This window comes from Panthera uncia, assembly GCF_023721935.1.
Source record: "Panthera uncia isolate 11264 chromosome A3 unlocalized genomic scaffold, Puncia_PCG_1.0 HiC_scaffold_11, whole genome shotgun sequence".
Classification (NCBI taxonomy): Eukaryota; Metazoa; Chordata; class Mammalia; order Carnivora; family Felidae; genus Panthera; species Panthera uncia.
This window is the reverse complement of record NW_026057578.1, coordinates 18,643,190-18,666,934: the sequence shown is the minus strand read 5'-3', so window position 1 is coordinate 18,666,934 and position 23,745 is coordinate 18,643,190. Positions and strand designations below refer to the sequence as shown.

At 44.6% G+C, this 23,745-nt stretch overlaps 1 protein-coding gene across 4 annotated transcripts in view; it reads right to left on the bottom strand.

Moving 5' to 3' along the window:
• The window catches only part of ZHX3 (zinc fingers and homeoboxes 3), a 117,360-nt gene that overhangs the window by 20,916 nt on the left and 72,699 nt on the right, over positions 1 to 23,745 (bottom strand). The gene's annotated exons all lie outside the window — the stretch shown is intronic.

Here is a 23,745-nt window from a genome sequence, read left to right as displayed (position 1 = left end):
GACCACATAAGTCTCTAACCACTCATCTTTGCATGAATTATGTTGAAAATAGCACTAACCAGTTAGGAAAGCCTATGCTTGAATACTTCCAGAGACAGGAAGGTCAGCACCTATTGAGGTTGAAAAGATGTTGGAAATGGTTCCTTGCAGTAAATGGAAAGCAATTACCTTCTTTTAGGTTCCGCTCTCTACATTTTTCACTCAAAATAGTTGAAGACTTACTATGTGCTAAGTACCATGTGCTAGATACTGGGTATATAAAGATTTTTAGAATTGTGCCACCCCTGTTCTCAAGAAGCTAATTGTTGAGGCTGTGAGGCTACTGGCCAATATTCTGGAGCTTCCTTGCCTACGGGTCACGTTGGATTTCCCTGACCACCTGCAATTAGTTATAACCAATGGAATGTAGACAAGTATGCCATCTCTAGGAGAAGGCTTTAAGAGAAAGTACATGTTCTGCTTCACTATTTACTCTCTGGCCCACAACTGGCAGTGCTCCAGATTGTGCCTACTCTGTTAGCATAAAGTGAGAACAAAAGCTGACCCACAATGTATACACACAGTGTGAGCAAGAAATAACCTGTGCTGTTTTAAGCCACTGAGGTTTTTGGACTTGCTTGTTACTATGGCATAATCCAGCCCATCCTGACCGATACACAGTATAAGGGAAGCCTGACAAATCAACCAAAGTCAAACAAGAAGCCAGGTACCATAGTGGAGGCATGCATGGGATTCAGTGAGGGTGTGGGAAAAGCCATACCACCTAAGTTATCCGGAGGACTCGGCTAAGGCCTCACAGAACAGGTAACCTTTGAATTAGAAGTTAAAGGATGAGTAGATACTGTTGGGAAAAGAGTGTTCTAGACAGGGAACACTCTATGCGAAGCCACCGAGGGAAGAGAAAACATGGTGTGTTCGGAGAATTACAAGGAGCTCGGTTTTGCTGGCATATGCAATCTGACTGGGGTGGATTTATCATGAAATAAATGAAGCTGATGCTTTGGAGACCCTCACTGCACAGGCATCTTCAGTGGCCTGTATCTATTGTTTTTTATAAATTTATACTTATATTCTTTATACTTTTTTTCTTTAGGAAGGCCTCTCTCCTAACGTTCAGGTTGCACAAGAGCTAGATGTGCTTGGGATGGGGTGGAGGGGAGTAAGGAAATGATTCCAGGTCTACAGATCTTCTCTGTGGACCTAGTAATCTTCCACAGAACACCTTCTCAACATTTCAAAAAAGGAATCCTATTCCCTAGGAGTCTTCTCTCCATTCTTGTTCCTGCACTTCGTGTCACGGGTTGGACCGTCTGCGCCTCCCCACTGCTTTTCTCTGAACGTGTTCTTATTTGTCTACAGCCCTCTTAGGAGCGGCGCCTGAATCGAAACTGAATCCTCCAGATACAGACTGAATGGATTTAGCATTCTCCTTAATGGCACTTCTTGTGTCATACTTGATTTCTCCCCATGTTGTTACCCAAATGATGCCTGAGTATTTATACTGTGAGATTCCTCAAAAAATAGGGATGAGTGCTCCTGGATTTAATTCACATCACCAGTACCAGTACCAAAGTACACTTGTTCATTTTAGTTTAGGTTTGACAGACTCTGAGGAACAAGTTTGGTAAAGAAAAGAGAGAGAGTTCATTTAACAACTGTTTGCTAAGCACCTACCCTGTGCCAGGCACTGTTCTAGATGCTTTAGTATGAGCAAGATCTAAAAAAAAAAAATAAAAAAATAAAGCTCTCTGCCTTCCTGGAGTTTACGTTCTAGGTTGGAAGACAGACCATAAAGCAAATAAATCAATCAAACTGTAAGTGCAATGGAGAGAAATAAAGCAGGGAAGGGAGAAGGAGTCCACACTGGGTGGGGAGGGATGAGGCTGCAGTGTGAAACGTGGTGTCCGGAATGGCCTGAGAACATGACACGGGAGCAGAGACCTGGAGGTGAGGCAGGGAGCCATCTGGATGTGTGGGAAGAGCACACAAGCTGGCACGGACCCTGAAGTGACAATGTGCCCGGCTGGTTCAAAGGCCAGCATGGAGGCCAGGACAGATGGGTGGGAGGAGTCGAGAGGGTGGGAGAAGACAGGGTCAGAGAGGTGAGGAGGCCTACTGTGCAGAGCCACGTGACATGACGGCCTGGTTTCCCTGAGGTGGGCAGAGCCACGGGGAGCGCTTGGAACAGAAAGGGCTGACCCGATCCAACTTGTGTCTCCAGGTCGCCTCTGCTGGCTGCGTGGAGAACAGACAGCAGGAGAAACAAGTGGAGAAGCGGGAAACCTGTCAGGAGGTTATCCGGGCAGCAGATGACAGCAGCGTGGACCAGGATGGTGCAGATGGAGGCAGAGACGTGGCTGGATTCTAAATACGTTTTCAAAGTAGAGCCGACAAGATTTCCCGAAGGACTGGATGGAGTGTGTGGACACCGTATCCATAGCAGTCAGGGAGACCTCCTGGCTTTCTGATCCGAGGGACTTGAAGGATGGCCCTGCCATCAACCAAGATAGGTTTGAACCTGGGAAGCTTACTGCAAAACTCAAAAGCAAACCTGTGCTGTTAAGACTGGAAGGTTCCTTTCCAGGTGAAAAACTGGATGGGGCCGGTTTGGTCAGAAGCATTTTAGAGAACTAACGGTCAGGCCGCTACTGAGCGGTGAGGCTGTGCAATGCCAATGCTCCGAGTGAAAAGACTGTGGTCTTTGCCAAAACCTGCTCACTGCAAAAGCCGAGGGAAGGCGGACAGAGGGTGGGCAGGGTGGGGGATGAGGAGTTGGGGACAGGAGGAGGCTGGGAGCAAACCTTGAGGGATCAAAGGATACCCTGAGAGTCAACCAGTCAGAGCCTGCACGCTGGGAAGCACGGGGCAGCTCCTTGCAAACTTAAACATATTATGTTTACTTGCATCCTAAATTTTGTTTCAAATACAAAAGTAAGTCACTTTATTAAATTTAAGACTAAAAATTTTAAAAAGCAATATAAATGGTTTGTTCTGGATGTGGTTTTACTTCTGAATTACATTTGTTTTGTTTTAATTGAATTTTTCCAATGTGGGTGAGAGAGTTTACGGGCTAACTAGCTTGCAGGAGACTGAGCCTGCTTGAACCTCTCACGAACATTCATTTAAAAAAGAACTCTCAGGCTCTCTCCTGTGGATATGATGCTCCTCCCCCTCCTTCCAGGCTCAGTCTGCACCGATGACTTTCTTCAATGGCCTCACTACAAAGCCCAGCAAGACTGTACGCAGGAGAAAGGATACTGATTTCACTCCCAGTAAGAGACATGCTAATTAAAAGCACTCAGATTCTTTCTTTCGCTTACTTTGGAAAAGCTCAGAACGTCTGACAATATACTGATTTGGCAAGGGTTTGAGGAAGTAAGGCACTCACACTGCTTGCAAGAGAGAAAACTGGTAAAACCTCTATTGAGAACTATATAACAATAGCTAACAAAATTACAAATGCTTATTCCCTTTGAGTCAGCAAGTCGGCCTCAAGGAACATGGCCTGCAGATATACTTGTACACGTGTGCGGTAGTGGACATGCAAGGCAATCCACTGTCCATGCTGTAATAGCACGGGACTGGAGATAGCCTCCTTGTCCACAACACGGCCAGGAGGATAATATGCACCTGTGAAAAGGAATGAGGGAGCACTTTTTATACTACTATGGATTAATCTTCAAGACATCTTGATACAGGTTTTTAATTTTAATTTAACAAGTTTTTTAGAGCAAGAGAGAGGGAGGGAGAGAGGCAGTGTGTATATGTGCACAAGCAGAGGAGGGAGGGAGAGAGAGAAAATCTTAAGCAGGCTCCATGCCCAGCGCAGAGCCCAACATGTGGCTCGATCCTACGAACTGTGAGATGATGATCTGAGCCAAAATCAAGAGTTGGATGCTTTTTAAAAAAGCGAAGTGCAGAAAGAAAAAAACACATGTGCTTAGGTATGTATACACTTAAAATATCCCTAGACAAATACATGAGAAGCTAGTAACCATGGTTGCCTCTGGACAGGGGAATAGGGAGTCAGGGAAGCTTTTCCCAGTGAACCCTTTAAAATTCTCAACAATGTCAATGTACCATGTATTCAAAACAATTAGAATTTGGACTAATATATAAATGGAAAAAATGTTAGCACATTTTCCAAAGTGTGTGGGCTGATACAGATAGCAACAAGTGAAAAGGTCGACTGGCTAATGGGGTTGGGGCAGAGGACAAGAACCTGTGATGAAGGTCAATGCCATGCGGCGCTCATTTCAAATTTCTAATAAATACAGATGGGCTTTTGGTTGAACTTCTGTAATGGTGTACATTGGCCACTTCATCTGCAACTAAATATAATTCAACATCTAAATATACTCCATCTGCCGCCAGCTTAAAGCCACTGTTCTAAAATAACTTAGAAACATCTAAGACAAAGGAATCAGACAATATATGCAGACCAACATCCTTCCCAATTAAAGACTCCTACAGCAACCTGTTAGCCAGTCTCTAGTTAGAGTAGCCCCGTGGTCCAGGAACTCATTATCGCTTATAACCATTTATTGCGAAGTTCCTTTCTTAGTCAGGCCTGATTCCCAGGTTTCAGATCTGCCTTTTGAATGGACACAGAACAAGTGAACACCCTTCATTGTTCACTCTTCAGTCAACCACTCTGTCCACACAGCAGCCTGTGCACACTGGAGATGACCATTTCCCCTGTCAGCACTCACCTCTGCAGGGTAAGCATCCCAAACTCATTCCACACTTTCTGTAGTGACCTGCTCTTTGGATACACCTAATCTGTCCAGGTCACTCTCAAAATGTGGCAATTAGAACTGACTAAGCATTCGAGATGCAGCCCCATCAGAAGACAATTACACAGGAGCAGTGCTGTAATGATTATACTATCACTACTAATACTACCAGAAACCTATCTAGGTGGATGTTTTACTTTCTTTTTCTCCCCATGCACATGAGGAATTTGAGGCCCAGAGGGGTGACATGGCCCAGTGGAACAAGAGAACACTACTGGAATTTGGCAGGACTGGGATTCTTTCATCACAGGCCACCGGGCTGCACATTTTCAGACACTCGTCTATAATCCTGACAGGGGAGCTCTGGGCTTTCTTTCCCTTTGCCTCTTCGAATTCTCCCTTCTTGTCTTGAGGGAATGTTTTCGTTTCTTGTCCTTTATTTCAGTCATGTTATCTGGGTCAGCGAGGCCCCTGCAGACTCCCCTGGCAGTGGTGGTGGCGGCACGCCTCTCTTCCTGAGAATCACAGCCCTCGTGAGCTCTTCTGGGAACATGTCTGCGTCAGGCCCCAACTTCCATGCTGACCAGTCCTCCACGCAGCACCCTGTCTCTTTCATAACATTTACCAAAACTGGTCACTGCATCTGCATCTGCATTTACACCTTTTCCTGCTTACTGTCTCTCACCCCAGCTAGGCTCTAAGCTCTGTAACATCAGGGCCTATAGCCACGGTATCCTCAGTGGTGGGCACAGGGCCTGGCACATAGTTCAGTGAATGAACGGATGAATAAGCGGAAGCTGAGAATGGGGCTACAAATCTAGTATCAGACAGAGCTGGGTCTGTCCCCAAACCCTTTCATTACGACCCGTGTGTTCCTGGGCAAACAACTTCCTCTCTCATGATCGGACTCCCCAGTGATAAGTGCAGATAACGATGCCTACCTCGCTGCTCAGTGAACTGACAGGGTTACAAAAGGATACAGAGTGCCTCCTGGTACACAGTAAGCACGCGGTAAGTCACAGTCACTGCAGCAATCCGTGCTGCTCTAACTACCACTAGCCACGGGAGGATGATAATCAAGTGTAACAGCAAAAGGTACATCCATTGATTTATCCTGCTTGTGTTTTTCTTTTTTTTTTTTTTTTTTTTTTTTTAATTTTTTTTTTCAACATTTTTTATTTATTTTTGGGACAGAGAGAGACAGAGCATGAACGGGGGAGGGGCAGAGAGAGAGGGAGACACAGAATCCGAAGCAGGCTCCAGGCTCTGAGCTGTCAGCACAGAGCCCGACGCGGGGCTCGAACTCACGGACCGCGAGATCGTGACCTGGCTGAAGTCGGACGCTTAACCGACTGCGCCACCCAGGCGCCCCAGTGTTTTTCTTTAATTATGGTAAAAAAAAAAAAAAAACCACATAAAATTTACCATCTCAACCATTTTTAAGTGTACTGCACAATAGTCCAACTATATGCACACTTCCCTGCAACACGTCTTCAGAGTCCTTTTCCTCTTGCAAAATTGAAACTCTGTTTCCACTGAACAACTTCCTTTCCCCCCTCCCCCCAGGCCCTGGCAACCAACATTCCACTTTCTGTTTCTAACAGTCTGACTACTTTAATATCTCATATATAGGTGGAACTACGCAGTATTTGTGTTTCTGTGACTGGCTTATTTCACTTGTAACAACGTCACCAAGGTTTATCATCAATGTTGTCCCAGGCAACATGATTTCCTTCCTTTTTAAGGCTGAATAATATTCTACCGTATACAGAGACCACATTTTCTGTATCCATTCATCTGTCAATGGACATTTAGGTGGCTTCTACCTTTTGGCTGTTGTGAATAATGCTATGAACATGGGTGTACAAATATCTTTGAGACCCTGCTTTCAATTCTCTTGGATATATATGTATCACTGTTTTTTTAAAGTTTATTTACTATGAGATGGAGCATGCGCGAGTGGTAGATAGGCAGGGAGGGAGGGAGAAAGAGAGAATCTCAAGCAGGCTCCACACTCAGCAGACAGCCCCACTTGAGCCCTGATCCCACAACCCAGGGTCATGACCTGAGCCAAAATCAAGTCAGACGCTCAACCAACTGAGCCACCCAGGGGCCCCCATATATCACTATTTCTAAAGCTCTCCATAATCCAATGATGCCAGCAGCACGGCCCCAGTCATAGCAGTCCCACTTGCCTCCACCTGGCAGCTTTTGTCACCAAATCATCTCCCTCTTTAGCTCATTCCCCTGTCCTTTCTGATGTCCTCCAGGTTTCTCTATTTTTAATTTGACAAGTCAAATTTCAAATCTATTTCCTTATCAAGAAGGGAGGAAAGCTAATTAAAATTTTCCTTCACTCTCTCTGTTGGAAAATCTCCAGATCCCTTATCCAGAGTAGGGCAGCCCTCCAGGCCTGAGCAGAACGGACTTGCAGGAGCCTGAGGCCCGGTCCCCAGAATACTGTGGGACTGTGGTGCTATCCCAGGTGGTCCAGGACAGTTTTAATATGTTCACTCTATAAGTAATGTTTTGAATGCTGTTAGTATTTCAGAAGGAAGTTGTCAGTTTCCCTTGATAGGTAGGATTAAATAATATTCACTGGGTTTATCAGTCTTGTGACTTAGAACCAGAGTAGTTCTAGGCAAATCCACCCCTTATCTTAGGGTGTCTAACCATAAGGGACAACTGGATTTGATCAACAAGTTCCACATTTTCCTGTAACTCTTCAGGGTCACACTCACTTTCATGTTGTTGTCCTGAGGGGTATCAGGACACAGGTGTTGAGAGCTAGATGGAAGATGCATTTGGGGCCTCATGGGGGCTCTTGGATCCGTCTCGAGCAACCTTAAGGTGCCAAGGTCCCCCAGGGGTAGGGACGAGCAATAGGTCTCAGCACCTGAGCCTCCTCTAGTCTATAAAACAGTAAAATCAATGACAAATCATGAAAACAAGAGTGACCATGACTGTACAAATATAAAATACCAACAACCATCATCAAATATCCACAACCATCATCAAACTGGGAATAATGTACACGCGTCCCCCATTCCCATTTCAACCCTCTTCCCGTGATACACGAGCGCGCACACACACACACACACACACACTCACCACTGCCACGCTCAGGAGAGTGTTTGGGGACATGCAAACTAGTAAGCATATTTATGTTTTTTCCATGAGATTTCCAGTGCCTAAATCAAAAGTTTCTAAGAACTTCTCCTGATGGCATATATGAGAACGGATGTGATGTGTCAGCCATCATAAACTTGGTAAAAGTTGTATTTGTTTATCTGTTTGTTAGGGCAGCTTTAACATTACATATTGGTTTGGTGGTGGTGTTTCTATGACAATCTTGGACGATAAAATTCATCTGACTTTAGTTAAAATGCCACTTAAGTCTCATAAGAATAGAAGTCGGCCCTTTAACTGGCTGTCTCCCATCCTCCCTCCTCCCCCTCCCCCGCAGAGCCAGCCTCCACCATCCAGCTTATTCAACTTCCTTGCTCAGTCGGTCTTTGGCACCCTGCAGGCTCCACTGCCTCCTCCCAGTCTGTCCAAACTACTTGCACCGAGGTCATTGGTCAAGTGGCTCTTTCCAACTTCTCAGCCAGTCTCAAAGTCATTCAGGACCCAAAGGAGGTTAAGACCCACGCCTCTACAAGCTCTTCACAAGGCAACAAACTCCCCCTGCCCAGGACCTTGCAATCTCCTGTCCCCAAGTGACATAGTGACATCCAAATTGTCCTTGCCAGTTCTAAACTATCTGTCAAGCTCCAAATCCATCACTTCCAACTGCCACTGCTCCCTGTAGTTCTTTAAAAGCTACACACTTAGTTTCTGCCTCTCCTTACCTGGCATTCACACCTCAAAAGAAACAGAACAAAATAAGCAAAAGACTCAGCCATCATGTTCTACTGCCTAGATCTTCATCTCACTTCCCACCATTCATCCAGATTTCCAAGCAACAGGTCTGATCTCCAAATCACTCCTGCATCCTTTATGCAGCCCTCGCCCACCTTCCCCTTATCTGGCTGTTGTCAAATCCTAGAAGTCTATAAATGTTTCACATTGGACCTTCTGTCTACATCCTTGAGAGACATAGTCCAATGGTTAAGGGCATAACATCTGGCGCCAGACGGGCCTGGTTTATGTCCCGATTCTGCTACCTATGAGCTTTTACTGGTAACCTGAGCAAGGTGCTTGTGTCTTCGGTGTTTGCATTTCCTCTTCTGTAAGTGGAGGTGTTAGACTCAATCTCTCAGAGCTGCTGCAAGAATAAAGTGGAGGCGTAAGGGGTGCAATACTATGCCTGACACCAAGCAAGTGCACCACACACAAGGGCTACTGGCACATCCTTGTGTGCTTTACTGTAATTCAGTCCCCCGTCTGCTCTGGCTTGGAGTCCAAAGCAACCCTTCAAGCTTCTAGCCCTTAGTTCTTTCTCCCCTTCTGTCCACTTCTAACACTGCCAGCAGAGTCAACATCCTTAAAAACAAATGTTTGTTTGGTTTAAAGAGTTTCTGCCAGGGTCAGAAGATTCTACACATACGCTGTTTGATACTGTAGCCATGAGCCACATGTGGCTACTCAGCGCTTCAGTTGTGGCTTGTCCAAATTGAGATGTATCATAAGGGTAATAATACACATGGGATTTGAAGACTTAATATGAAAATGAATGCAAAATAGAACAGTTCTTTATTTAAAGTAGTGACAGAACAAATGCTATCTAGTAGCTTTTAAATCACCCTTTAATTACCTTTTTGAATCAGTATGCTTATAGTTTTTGGTAGCTTATTTTTCTTAGTGCCTTCACTCATGTCTCCTTCATGTCTTTTCCCATTTGAAATGTTCATAGATGGTCTCAGAAGTTATTACATCTTTTTTTTGGAAGGAGGGGGATTAAAAAAATATATTATGGTACAATATACATAATGTGAAATTTACCATCTTAATGATCGTTCACTGCATGGTGGCATTAAGTACATTCCCACTGTTGTGTAACCATCACTACCATCCATCTCCAGAACTCTTTTCATCTTGCAAAACAGAAATTCTGTACCCATTAAACACTAACTCCTCATCCCCTCCTCCCAGCCCCTAGAAGCCCACTCTCTGTCTCTATGAATTTGACTACTCTAGGTACTTCATGTAAGTGATGTATGTATACAAGGACAGTATGTGTCCTTTTGTTACTGGCTTATTTTACTTAGCATAATGTCTTCAAGGTTCATCCATGTGTCAGAATTCCTTTAAAAGGCTGAATAACATTCCCTTGTATATATCTATACACCATATTTTATTTATCCATTCATCCATGAATAGACATCTGAGTTGCTTCTATCTTTTGGCTATCGTAACACTGCCATGAACATGAGATACACAAATAGCTCTTTAAGTCCTTGCTTTCAATCCTTTGGGGCATATGCCCAAAAGTGGAACTGCTGGATCATATGGTAGCTCTATGTTCAACTGTTTTTGTTTTTTTGTTTTTTTTTTTAAAAGTGAGCAAGCAGGGGAGAGGGGTGGAGGGAGAGAGAGAATCTCAAGCAGGCCCCAAGCCCAGCGTGAAGCCCAATACAGGGCTTGAACCCATACCCCGGGGACTGTGACCTGAGCTGAAATCAAGAGTTGGACGCTCAACTGACTGAGCCACCCAGGCGCCCCCCCAAAACACTTTAAATCACAAATGTGGCTTCCATTATATTTCTATTGACCAGAGCTGCTCTCGATGCTCTGAACTGGGGCCACCGGCAGTGTGGAGGGCACCAGGTGAAACCGTGGGATTAAATGATAGTCTGCAAGCTCCCTTCCTCTTGTATTTATCATTACAGCGCTTATGGAGCAGGAGAGCAGTGTGGTTGAGAATCGAGGCTTTTTAATCAGGCAAGCTCAGGTTTCAGTCTTCACAACCCGCTCTGTCCAATACAGCAGCCACTAGCTATATATGCCTATTAAGTACTCGAAATGTGGCTAGTGCAAATTAAGATGCTGTGTATCAGATAATGACTAAATTTCAAAGACTGAGTACAGAAGAAAGTGATGTAAAGTATCTCATTAGTAACCTTTATATTAATTACATGTTAAAATATTAACATTATGATAGACTGAGTTAAATAAAAATATATTAAAGTTAATTTGACTTTTTATCTTTAAAAGATTTTTTTTTAGAGAGAAGTTTTAGTTGCAGAGCAAGATTGAGCAGAAGGTATAGAGACTTCCCAAATCACCCCTACTCTCACATATACTTAGCCTCTCCCATTAACAACATCCCCCACCAGAGTGGTACATTGGTTACAACTGATGAACCTGCATGGACACATCATTATCATCCAGAGTCCACAGTATGCATTACAATCCATCCCTGATGCTATACATTCTATGTGCTTGGATAAATTTCTAATGACATGTATCTACCATTATAGTATCTTACAGCATAGTCTTATTGTCCTAAAAACCCTCTGTGCTCTATTTACCCCTCCCTCTCTCTAATCCCGGGCAACCACTAACCTTTTACTGTCTCTATAGTTTTTCCTTTTTCAGAATGTCATATAGTTGGAATCACACAGTATTCGCCTTTTTGAAAAACTGTCTTTTTACTTGGTAACATGCATTTAAGGTTCCTCCATATCTTTCCAAGGCTTGATAGCTCGTTTCTTATTTTTACTTCTAAAATGTTGCTCCGAGAATTTTAAAATGACATGTGAAGTGTACCTTATATTTCTGTTGGATACCTGTTGGCTTGGTATGGGCAGTTTTCAGTCTGGCATCTGCCTGCCTCTTCAGCCACTCAAGTTCATGTCTGGCCAACCCGAGGTTCACTGCACTGTGACACACCTCCTTGCCTTCACATGTACTCGAGTCCCCTCACTAGAGCCTTCTCTACCTCCATTATCCCTGAAGACTAATTCACGCTCAGACCCAGTTCAAATATGACATCTTCAATGAAGTTTTTCTTTTAAAAATTTTTTTAGGTTTGTTTATTTACTTTTGAGAAAGAGAGAGCAAGAGCACAAGGAGGGGAGGGGCAGAGAGAGGGAGAGAAAATCCCAAGCAGGCTCCATGCTGTCAGTGCAGAGCTCCATGTGGAGCTTGAACTCATGAACCGTGAGATCGTGACCTGAGCTGAAACCAAGAGTCAGATGGTCAACCAACTAAGCCATCCAGACGCCCTTTCAGTGAAGCTTTTCTAAATTTCTACTGATTTTCCACCTTTTATAGCACTTTATACTTTATATTGTCTCTTTAAAAAAAATATGTGTCTGATTTTCCTTCTAGATTGTGAGCTCTCCTTGAACTTAAGGAAGACGTCTTCTTCATCTTTGGGTCCTCAATCCCTAGCACAGATCCTGACACTCAGTAGGCACTCACAGATATTGAGCGAATAAATAAATGAAGGAAACACAACAAAATTCAGACTATCCTCCAAAAAGCTAACATATCCACTTAATAACCAGCTCAGAAAAGTATCTTAAATGCAACAAACCAGGCTGGGAGGGGGGAGAAAAAGCTATAATTATTCACAAGCCAAAATTTGTGTTTTAAGTCAAATCAGCACGTTAATCATATTTATAAAGTGTGTCACAATTAAGAGGTAGTAAACCATCCCCCTAATGGTTAGCAGATCCTGAATGGCTTGGAAATGTAGGGACTGGCTACAGAAACTGGATGGTTAAAACAACCACATTCTGAATTCATTAGCTGACAGCCCAGATCCCACCAGAATAGAGTCACTGAAACTGAGCCTTTGATGTAGTTTCCACAGAAAGCCACAAAAATGATTAAAGGGTTGGAAATGAGATTTATGGGGAATGGCCACAGGAACAGAGACAATTTTGCCTAGACAAGAGAAAAGGCCGAAGGGTGACTTAATAACCATCTTCAATCATTGTTATTACATAGACGACGGTGACCAGATGGTCTCCATTTCCACCAAAAAAAGAATACTGGAAATGGACTTAAGCTGCAGCATAAGAAAAGTTGTCTAGTTTTAAAGAAAGAACTTAACAACTAAGAACTAGCAGTATATAGCAAGAGGACGGGAATGTCTGTGGTGTAAGCTACTTCCAAATGCCTTTAATTACACTGAGAAAGCAGTAAATGGGTAGGGTGTGTTTAGGCCTTCGACAGTCTTTTGTTGAGGGCAAATCCTCAGCTGGTTAATCTTCAAACAAATCCCATAATATACAATCTTAGGAATGGAAAAGAAAGAAAAGATATGAAAATTGAAACACAGCACCCTCTGGTGTACATAGCTTTCAGTTGAGGAAGATTCTTGACATTTATCAGTATTTCTCAAAATATAAGGTCCAAACCAAGAAAGAATCAAGAGAAGCTCGTACCAGGCGAGTCCTAGTGTTCATTTAATCACTACCTCCATCTTTATCCAGCACTTACTATGGCACTTCTGCCTTGGGAACCAAGAAGGCTCTTACACAGTCAACCTGAACTTCTGTAGATGTTAAACATGGCTATCTCTAAATCAGCTGGCACACAAACATTTCACGTTGAAGCATGGCAATGCTTTCTACCAGATCATTTGAATTTTGCCCTGCGCCAAAGAGGACCTTAAATACAGAACTTGGGGAACACTCTTCCAACAGGTGCCCCTGAGGTGTCACGGTGTACATGACCCTTCCTTATCAATGTCTCTGTCTCATGAATGACAACAGGCCACTTTTTACATCCTCCTAGGCTATATTGTCCAAAATGTTCTCCATATCCCTTCCTTTATTTTTAAGTACAAAAGATATTCTACGAACCCAAAAAGTCTGGAAATCACTCAAGAATGTTTTGAGGTCCTCTCCATATCTTCAGTCATCTTGGTGCTGGGTAGGAACTTCATTTATATGGCACAGACACTTCACGCATGTGACTCATCACTACTAGGCAGCTGGTATATCCTACGTGAACAAGACACAGGCCTGTGTCCAAGATTCACAGCCCAGTCGGGGAGACAGACAGATACAGGTGTAAAGCTGATGCTCAAAGCTATAAGTGCTAACAGAGAACAGGAAAAAGGCAGTGGAAACACAAGAGAAGAACTATCCGGATGTTCCCCAGGACAGAGTAGAACTTAACACCCTGCGGGAGCAGATCTTAAAGGGTGAGAAGGCATCGTCCGGGCAGGAGAGGAGCATGTAGCATTCTAGGTAGAAAGGCCTTAGGGCCTTAAAAACAACAAGAACAACAACAACTAAAAAACCTACGGCCCCCAGCCATGTCACCACTGGAAGAATGGGGCCATGCATCACGCATTCCCTTCTGCCCCACAGGTCTCCTTGAGGAGACATGAGCAATGCACCTGAACAAGCAGGTGCCTTGCTGGCACGCCTCTCCCTTGCAGCCCTGGTGATGATGTGCCATCACTGTGTAATGAGCTTCCTCCCCCACAAGACTGCGGGCAGAGGCGAGGGCTGTATCTCTGTATCACTATGCCTCTATCGCTCAGGTGTATGGAGCTGAAGCACAGTTTGAGGAGTAGACTAATTAGTCCATATGCATGATTAGGATGTAAAGAGCAGAGTCCAGGACCTAGAATCCCAAATACCTTCCTCTACCTGGTTCACCTTGTTCTGTTCTTCCTCATCAGCTACCCATCCTCACTTGGTTCATGTTTTCCTGTCCCTTTTGTTTTATCCTCATCAATCAACCCCCATCCTCCAACTGGGGAAAGGGGGCAGATATTCCTGTCCCCAGTTAAGAATGACCTATGTCAAACTGAAAAACAACCAAGCCAAAGAAGTACCAGGGAGCTGGCTTCTTGAGTACTCAAAAGAATGAGTGAGTACTGTGAGGGAAAAGAGAAACCCGAACCGGTTACAGGGTAAAAATAGGTCAGTGCTTGAAGACAGCCCTTCAGGTTACTGGCAGCAAGCCCCTTTTGCTTCTGACTCCAGTGTCACAAGAAAGTGGCAGCACAGTCTTAGAATAAGGGCTCCACAGCCAGCTGGCGGCCTCAGCCTGGTCTTCTAGAAGCAGCACACAGGGGCCAGGCAAATACTGGGGAGCTCAGCAAGCTTATGTCACTGCTGACATGTAATACCGGACTTGGTAAGTTTTGTTTTGTTCTGAACAAATTAGGAAACAATTCAGGGTTGTCCTTATGATAAGTCTCAGGGATCTCCCTTGCATTCAGCTTTACTTTATTCGCCAGTAAAGACACGAATGGGATTCAGCTAGCTCACTTACACCTATGCAGGGCCAACAACAGCCTCCTTTTCCATGAGAGAGTTATAGTTATGAATTGCTGCAATGCTCTACTTGCAACAAATTTTATGTGTGTGTGTGTGTGTGTGTGTGTGTGTGTGTGCGCGCGCGCGCAAGGCTGGAAGGGGTGCCAAAATTTTGGTTCTATGACAAGAAACCACTGTAAATGGCTCAAAAAAAAAAAAAAGCTAAGAATTACTGGTCAAGAATCTGGCAAAATAGAAAAGGTAAAGAAAAGAGCATCTGAGAAATAGCAAAGAGCATATTTCGTAATAGCAGTGATTGACATTTATAAAATGCAAGGTTCCAGTCTGGTCTTCTGACACAGTAGTTCTAAGAGGTTCCAGAACAATCCACTGATATATTCCTCTATAAAAATAGCTCTGGTTCATATAGTATCTGGTTACAGTCTTTCCAAAGAACAAGATCTGAGGTAAGGGGTCTGCATGGGACCACTCATCTTCAGCAGTGATGATGTGTACATAGTGGGCATCTATTAAACACACGAGTGACAGGAGTTCACCTGCAGTGTCCTGCTTTACTAGCAATAAAAAGGGGGTATAATTACAAGTATTCCCATCCAATACCCAATGTGTTGCATGAGATTGAACTTCACTTCACTTCTCTTGCTATAAAAGCACTCAAATACCCAGTATTTGTTCACATGTCTGTATAGCTCACAGGTGCAGGATCTGGAAAGCTGAACTGAATCTTAATGTAGACATCTAAATTAATTAATTAGAATTTATATCTCAGCTATTTCTAACAAATGTTGGGATAACAAGGCTAAACAGAAGGAGATAAAGGATGATAAAGGATTCAGAGAAAGAATTAGAGAAAGGAAGGCAAGAAGGGAGGGTGGAAGGAAAAAGGAAACACTTAAGCAATGCCTTCTCTACCACAAAAAATTTTTATGGAAGTTTACATGACACTTTAACACCTATTCAATGTGAAAACACATGACAGAAACTTATACATTCAGTACTTTTACCTAAATTTTTATTTCACTAATCAAAATCTTCAGATAAATTTGAAAATATTAATATATGGGCAAGAAACTTCCTTAATTTGCAGAAATACATAAGCAACTCATGCTTTGCCAAAATGGAGCACTCTAACCTGTTCCCCCCTCCTCCAAGGTAAGAGTCTTGATCCATAGATTAGAATCACTAGTATATATATAAAATAGAAAGAAATTTATCTACCAAGCACCATTTGGATTCTAAGGTACAAGTACTCCAATGCAAATGACCTATATTATAAAGGGGGTTTACTAACACAGGTCATGAAGAACCCACAGGTTGGGTTTGATTCCTTTGCTCTACAATAAAAGCAAGGCCTGTTTTCTTTCTCTCTACTCTGTTAGCTGTATCCTGGGAGTACCTTCCCTAATCAAGGCAAGATGGCTATAGCAGTCCCAGGCTTCATGAAGGACACAGAAGGACACAGAGAGGACTCTCAAAACACCGAGGAACCTTCTTCCCAAATCCTCAGCAAACATTCTGATGGCCTGAACTGGGTCACATGCCTAGCACTGAACCTTGGCACTGACTGCCACTGGGTTAATCACTGTGGCAACATGCGAGGGGTTACCTGACTGGGTTTACACAATCAAGATCCACCCCTGGAGCTGAGAGTGAGATGGATCCCTCTCTACTGGAAGACAAAAATAAATATTGTCTGTTTGCTAGGGAAGGGAGTGGGGAAGTGGAAGAGATGGGGCAGGGGGGCGGCGGGGACAGTTACAATGTTCTCCACTTCTCACCTGGTACTATATTCAACTTGGAGATCTCTAGTTATCAAGGGCAAACAGGGAAATGCATTTTGAGTGACACTTCATTATTGAATGAAGATGGACATTCACTCTTACACAAAGTGTCTTGGAGGTAAACTCAAGGAGAAACATATCTCAGAACTCTATGTAAGGAGAAATGGGTAATGGCGAGGACGCAGGCTAAATTTGGTAAAACACAAACAGCCACTCTTTACACTGACCCTCCAGAAGACAGAGGACATGGCAGTAAATCATAACCAAGTGAAGTTATTTCAGCAAAGGATTGAGATGAAATGGTCTAGATGTCTTCCCTTCAAATGATCTAAATTACTGCAAAGAGTAGGGACTGACTTATCTTAGATTCCTTCTTACGTATCAAATTTCTAGAAATGAGCTAAAACACTTTTAAAACATGACCTCTAGAGGTTTTTTTTAAAGTTATTGCCATTGTCAAATTATCCTCTTGAGCATGTGTTTGTATGCAGATGTGTGTCCCTGTCACCATTTCAAATAAAAATATTTGAGTGCTATGAGATGGTCAGCTCTGTGCTAAGAAATGCAGTAGAAACGGGAGAATTCACAGCCACAATGTCTCTGTGCTTAAGGACAACCCCTACCACCACCAACACTGACCGAAAAAAATTACTCTATGTCAGGCACTGTGCCAAGTGCTTCACATTTACTTCCCCATTTAATTTAGTCCTCACAACAATCCTATGAGCTAAGTATCATCAATCGATTTTCCAAGTTGAGAAACCAAAGTTAAATAGCTAAGTAACTTCACTCAGGTCACACAAGCAGCAGGCAAGGCTGGGATTCAAATCCGGGTCTTCCTGATCTCAAAGCTACGCTCTTAACCCACCTCACATCTGGTTGGCAAGAAAACAGACACGAACATCCCGCAAGAGCGAATAGTACTAGAGAGTATGTTAAAGTGAAAAGCTCAGTCCCGGGACGTAGAGTTAAGTTCCCCAGGATTTGGAGGAAACCAAAGGTGGCATGTGGTGTGATGATGAACCATCATAAGCTGCTGTTAGTTGTGTGAGCCCTACCGATGCTGATGTCCAGCTGATCACACACCATCTATCCCCTGGCCTCTGACTCATGACCTACTCATGTAATAGCTCTTGATTATTTAGCCACTGATAAAAATGGACGGCCGATGACATTTCTGAGGACGTTTTATAGCTATTGCCAAGGGTGGGATCAGTTCTTCCTTTGATATGCACAGCCTTATTCTCTGTTCTAGAGATAAGGCCATATATAAAAGGAGTAAGTTTGAAATTCTCTGGTAATGTTAGACGGTATTTCCACTGTTTGGATATTGAGATGGTTTTTATAACCCTAGCGCTAGGAATACATGAAAACTGCCTTTGCACATGGGATCTGCTGATCACTAAACACTTAGCAGTGTGGAAAAAAAGGCAAATGTAATATAATGTCTGAACAAAATGTAAGACTACTTCCTCTGTGCTGGTCTTCATGTACCAGAAAGTCGTGGGAGTGAATGGATGCAGTGTCCTTCTCATGCCTCAGCAGCCTCCTTACAAAGCAGCTGACTTCTCCTCACCTCAGGTCAGGGTGACCTCCCAACCTTCAGGGTATGGTTCCGGGGCCCCAGAAATCTCAAAAGAGAAATGTCTCCTTATAAAACAGTGGGGAGCCAGAAGCCAGTGAGTCAGTGGGAATAGGTGAAAATTTCAACACTCTGGTACTTCTACAATGAACAGGATGTGCTACCAGCCCGGTGTCAGTAGGGTTTCTCCTCATTCTGATGGGTGTAATGGTGAGGTGCCGCCTGGAATTAAGATTGCTGCTATCAAGGCAATGGGAAATAAATCCGTTTTCGGGGTCATATCGGATTCATTTTTCAGGTTCAACCCACATTTGACTGACTACTGTGTACCAGGCTCTGTGCTAACATCTCCTCACAGCCTCAAACAAACCCAGGAAATGGACGTTATCTCCACCTTACCTATGTGGAAGCTGAAGCTCAGGGAAGTTACTTCTAGGGCCACAGTGCTGGAATGTTATAGTTAGTTATCAGACTGGATCTCCTAATGCCAATTCCAGTGTTCATTCCATGTTGTATCACGGACTCTCCTAGCGAAAAAGATTTGGGGCCTTGGAATATTATTACTCTAGAAACCGGAGTTTGGATGGTCATCCCCATTTTTAAAATTTTTTTTTAACATTTATTCATTTTTGGAGAAAGAGAGAGAGAGAGAGAGAGAGAGAGCGCGCGCGCACATGGGGGGAGGGGCAGAGAGAGAGGGAGACAAAAGTCCGAAATAGGCTCCAGGCACTGAGCTGTCAGCCCAGACCCTAACGCAGGACTCGAATTCATGAACTGTGAGAACATGACCTGACCTGAAGTTGGACGCTTAACTGACTAAGCACCAGGCACCCCTGGATGGTCATCCTCACTATAGCCAAGCTCTTACTCTACTCTCAAAAGAGAAAAAAGGGCCACATTGAAGGGGATTATCAGAAGACAAAGGATGGTAAGTGTTGCCACGAATGGACACACAGAGTCTGGAAACCTGAGGGTGAGCACCAACTCTGACTGGGGTGGGGATTAAGAAAAACTTCAGAGAGGTAAGGCCGGCCATCTACTGGGGAGCAAGAGCTTCTGAGGTTAACACAAGCCCCCAAGCACAGACACAGAGGCAGACAAGCACAAGGAAAGAAACATATGTGGAAAATCTCTTAGATCAGGGTTTCTCAAACCTGGTATTGACATTTTAGACCAGGTAATTCTTTGTTGGGGTGGGGGTGGGGGCTGTCCTGGGTATCGTAGGATATTTAGCAATGTTCTGACCTTCACCCACTAGGTGTCTACAGCACCTCCCACCCACCTCCTTGTTGTGTCCATCAAAAAGGTCTCCAGACATTGCCAATTGTGCCCTGCTGAGAACCACTGCCTTAGATGAAGGGCCTGCCTGGGCGTGGGGGCTGGAGAGTAGGAAGGGGAGCCATGAACCACACAAGAAAGGGAGCAGATCTCCCCAGTGTCCACTCATCAACTCCTCCAGGTATGGACTCCGACAACATTAGGACAAATGGGAGCCAGATGTGGTCCCACCGTGGGGTGCCTTCGAAGAATGCCCAGCAGGACTCTGGCTGGGAGGAGAATGTCTGCAGGAGGAAAGGATTCTAGATGTAGGCAACGTGGCATGAGCAAATCCTCACTCTCTTCTCTCCTTTCAGTAACCTGAAGCAAGAGAGGAAGACCCACCAGGAGAAGATTTGAGGGGACCCAGATGAGAAGAAACGCTGGAGTGTGACGCAGCCACGACTGCAATGTCTCCCCTCCCCCCGGCACTCTCCCCCTGGGGCTGCCGCTGCCCAGACAAGGCCAAAGCAACTGGGAGACTCGCTCATGGGAGACTGGGAGGAAAGGTTGGGGGCGGGGGGGCAGTGAAGAGGAGAGAATTCTGGGGTTCCAGGTTGAGATACTGACAGAGTTCACCGAGGGGGACCATGTTTCTCAGTATAGAGAAAACAGAGTGGAACTGGTCTGGGGATCTTAGGGAAGGAAAGGGGCAGAGAATGGAACATTCACAAAAGCCCACGTTGTGCCAATTCTAGGGAAGGCACATTGCATGGGTAAGGCTACCACATTCAATTTTCACAGCATCGTGTAATACCTGCGGACCGGGTGGGTGTTATAATCTTTTCTTGGTGGAGGAAAGTGAGGTGCAGGAAGGCAAGTGACCTGTCTTTGCTCACAGACTGAGGGCAGCCCGCTTGAGCAGAGGCTGCAGGCATGGCTGGTGGGGGCGGGGGGGCCTCGATGCTCCTCCTCTCGGCTCCGGGGCCCACAGCCTCTTGCTTTGCGTGAGCAGTGGCCGCCCGCTCCTCTGTCTGCTCCACTACACTAGACTGTCAGGGGCTGTGTTTTGGGTTCTGTGTCTCCAGCATTTCCTTCTGTGCCAGGCACAGGCCCCAGACCCCGCGGAGGAAGCAGGCAAGAGCTAAGGCCAGGCAGACAAAGAACCCGCGCGGCCCAGTGCTGTGAATTTACAGCCCAGCTAATGAGCACACCCACTTACATAAGTGCTTCTCCAGCCACGGCTACACTCTGCTGCGTAGCCACTTGAGGAAAGAAGGGCTGGCTTTTCCTGTGCTATATATAATCTCTGTTTTGGCGAGGGAGCATACTACAGTTCTGCAGCTCAGTCACATTAGATATTAATCCGGCAAATTTTCTTTTGCTAGTGATCCCACAAAATCATAATACAGACTTAGCTTAAGACTTAGATACTTTTCCCACATTTTGAGCATTTTTCTATCGCAAAAACACTCTTTATTTTTGGTTCCACTTTGAGAAGCAAAAGAAAAAAAAAAAGGGTGAAATGAGATGCTAAAGAGACAGCTTGCAACATTCCATAATTATAGCCTTTGATGCTAGAACCTCAAGGCTCCAGTCCCAAATGGGAAAGTATTTCCCTTTGGTAACTAAATAGGGGCTGATCCATTAACCAAGACTATATTTTTGATACAGAGTAGGCTGTTTGCTTTTGGTTCTTTCCCATCTGCCTCCTAGGTCCTAACCCTGGGATCCAGGACCTCGTGACTACAGAACCAATATTTCATAGAATCATTCATTCATCCTGGGACTTTACTGAAGATGGTTTTTACTTAGTAAACCTCTCCATCAGCTATAGTACACTTACCTGAAAAATGTTTTCTGCAACCTTTAAAAGCATTCATTTACTAAAAATTACCAAATTAACTTCATGTTAGTCCTAAAAGTTTCTCTAATCACTGAAAGCCATAGTTTATTATTCTAATATGAGTTGTTATATACACATACTTACTTGAACATTATAAAATTACATTTTTTTCATCACATATTTTTTTAACTTGTTTTATTTTTTATTTTTTTAAATTTACATCCAAATTAGTTAGCATATAGTGCAACAATGATTTCAGGAGTAGATTCCTTAGTGCCCCTTGCCCATTTAGCCCATCCCCCCTCCCACAACCCCTCCCATAACCCTCAGTTTGTTCTCCATATCTATGAGTCTCTTCTGCTTTGTCCCCCTCCCTGTTTTTATATTCTTTTTGTTTCCCTTCCCTTATGTTCATCTGTTTTGTCTCTTAAAGTCCTCATATGAGTGAAGTCATATGATTTTTGTCTGTCTCTGACTAATTTCATTCAGCATAATACACTCTAGTTCCATCCATGTAGTTGTAAATGGCAAGATTTCATTCTTTTTGATTGCCGAGTAATACTCCATTGTGTGTGTGTGTGTGTGTGTGTGTGTGTGTGTGTGTGTGTACACCACATCTTCTTTATCCATTCATCCATCTTCATCGATGGACATTTGCGCTCTTTCCATACTTTGGCTGTTGTTGATAGTGCTGCTATAACATGGGGGTGCATGTGTCCCTTTGAAACAGCACACCTGTATCCCTTGGATAAATGCCTAGTAGTGCAATTGCTGGGTCATAGGGTAGTTCTATTTTTAGTTTTTTGAGGAACCTCCATACTGTTTTCCAGAGTGGCTGCACCAGCTTGCATTATTCCTTGTAGAATATTGAGTCATTTATACCTTTTGCCTATTTGGTTGGGACCTCTTCCATACCGATTCTTCCCAAATGGTGAGATTTTAAGAAATAAAATCATGTATCTGATATTTTCATGGGTTGACAGGTTAAGGAAAAAAAGAAAAATAGGCTTTCAAAATATGAATTGTATTACTGTCAATACTAAAGTCTAAGTCTATTTGTAGGCACAGCTCTTACAGAGAGGATGCAGGCATTGTGAGACTTGGCTGGCACGAGGGCCGGGCGGGGGCAGGGTAGGGCAGGGGGGTGGGTGCTCAGTTAGAGCAGAGGTGACATGTCTTTACTGTTCGAGTCAGATAAACTGGAGTTTCAACCCTGACTCGGCAACATTCTAGTGCAGGTCGCTTGCGTCTGAGGTGAAGTATCTAACCTCTTAAACCTCAGTTTTCTCTTTTATAAAATGGGATGTATCGGTGCCTACAGCACAAGTCTCACTAGGAAAACGAGACGAGGCAGCATATGTGACGGTGTCCTTGCCAGGCGTTTCAAGAGTTAAGCAGACGTCTCGGGGTTCCTGCCTCCTTCCTCACTCCCTGCCCTCCCAGGTCACCGAGGTGGCCGTGGCCCCTCTGCGAGATTTCTAAGCACAGTCCCTCTCCTCTTGTGTGCAGACTGCTGCGGGGACTTCAGTGATGTATGCCGCCTGCCCACACACGTCTCCCCGTGTGGGCTCCTGCATCACAACATTTGCCTTTCCAAAACACGGGGTGTGGCATCAGCACTGATGCCCCACAGGACAGGGTCCCTCCACTCAGCCTGGGGTCCAGGTCCGTTCTCAGTCTGGTCCAACCCGCCCTTCCTGCACTCATGCTGCCTTGCGGACCGACATCTTCCCACTCCAGCTCCTGGGGCCAGCCCTGCTCCAAGCCCTGACACAGCCCCCACGGCCTAGTATAAACTCCAGAGTGCTTCACGTGGCATCAGAGACCCACACTGTCTGGTCCCTGTCCCTCTCCAGCTGCACTGACCACCACTCCTTCCCCACCTCAGACTCCGCACCCAAGCAATCCTACTCACAGTGCGCGGACACCCACACCGCCTCGTCAACTTCCCGCACCCCTCACTGCCCACTACATCCTTCTCCTCTTCTTCTGTGGGGCAAATTCCCACACAGCCTGCAAATACCACTCCAATGAAGTGAAGCAGGCCAGGTACTGACTTTGTGTCTTGTACAGTTTTTCTGTCCCTGCAGCTGCCAGGCTGTAGTTACTTCTCACATTTTCGTGGAATTCGCTAGCCCGCCATAAATGTCTTGTTTGGGGGATGGGCCCGGGACTCTGTGTGTTGCACAGAGCTGTCACTCAAGAAATGTTTGTGCTGTTGAACAGAAGAAGCTTTCGACCCACACCTAGTGGGACAGATCAACTCAAATGCAGGGCATACGTGCTCCAAGGGCAGTCTGCGACTCAGGGAGCAGGCAAAGGGAGAATCCAACATTCCCATCTAAAATGT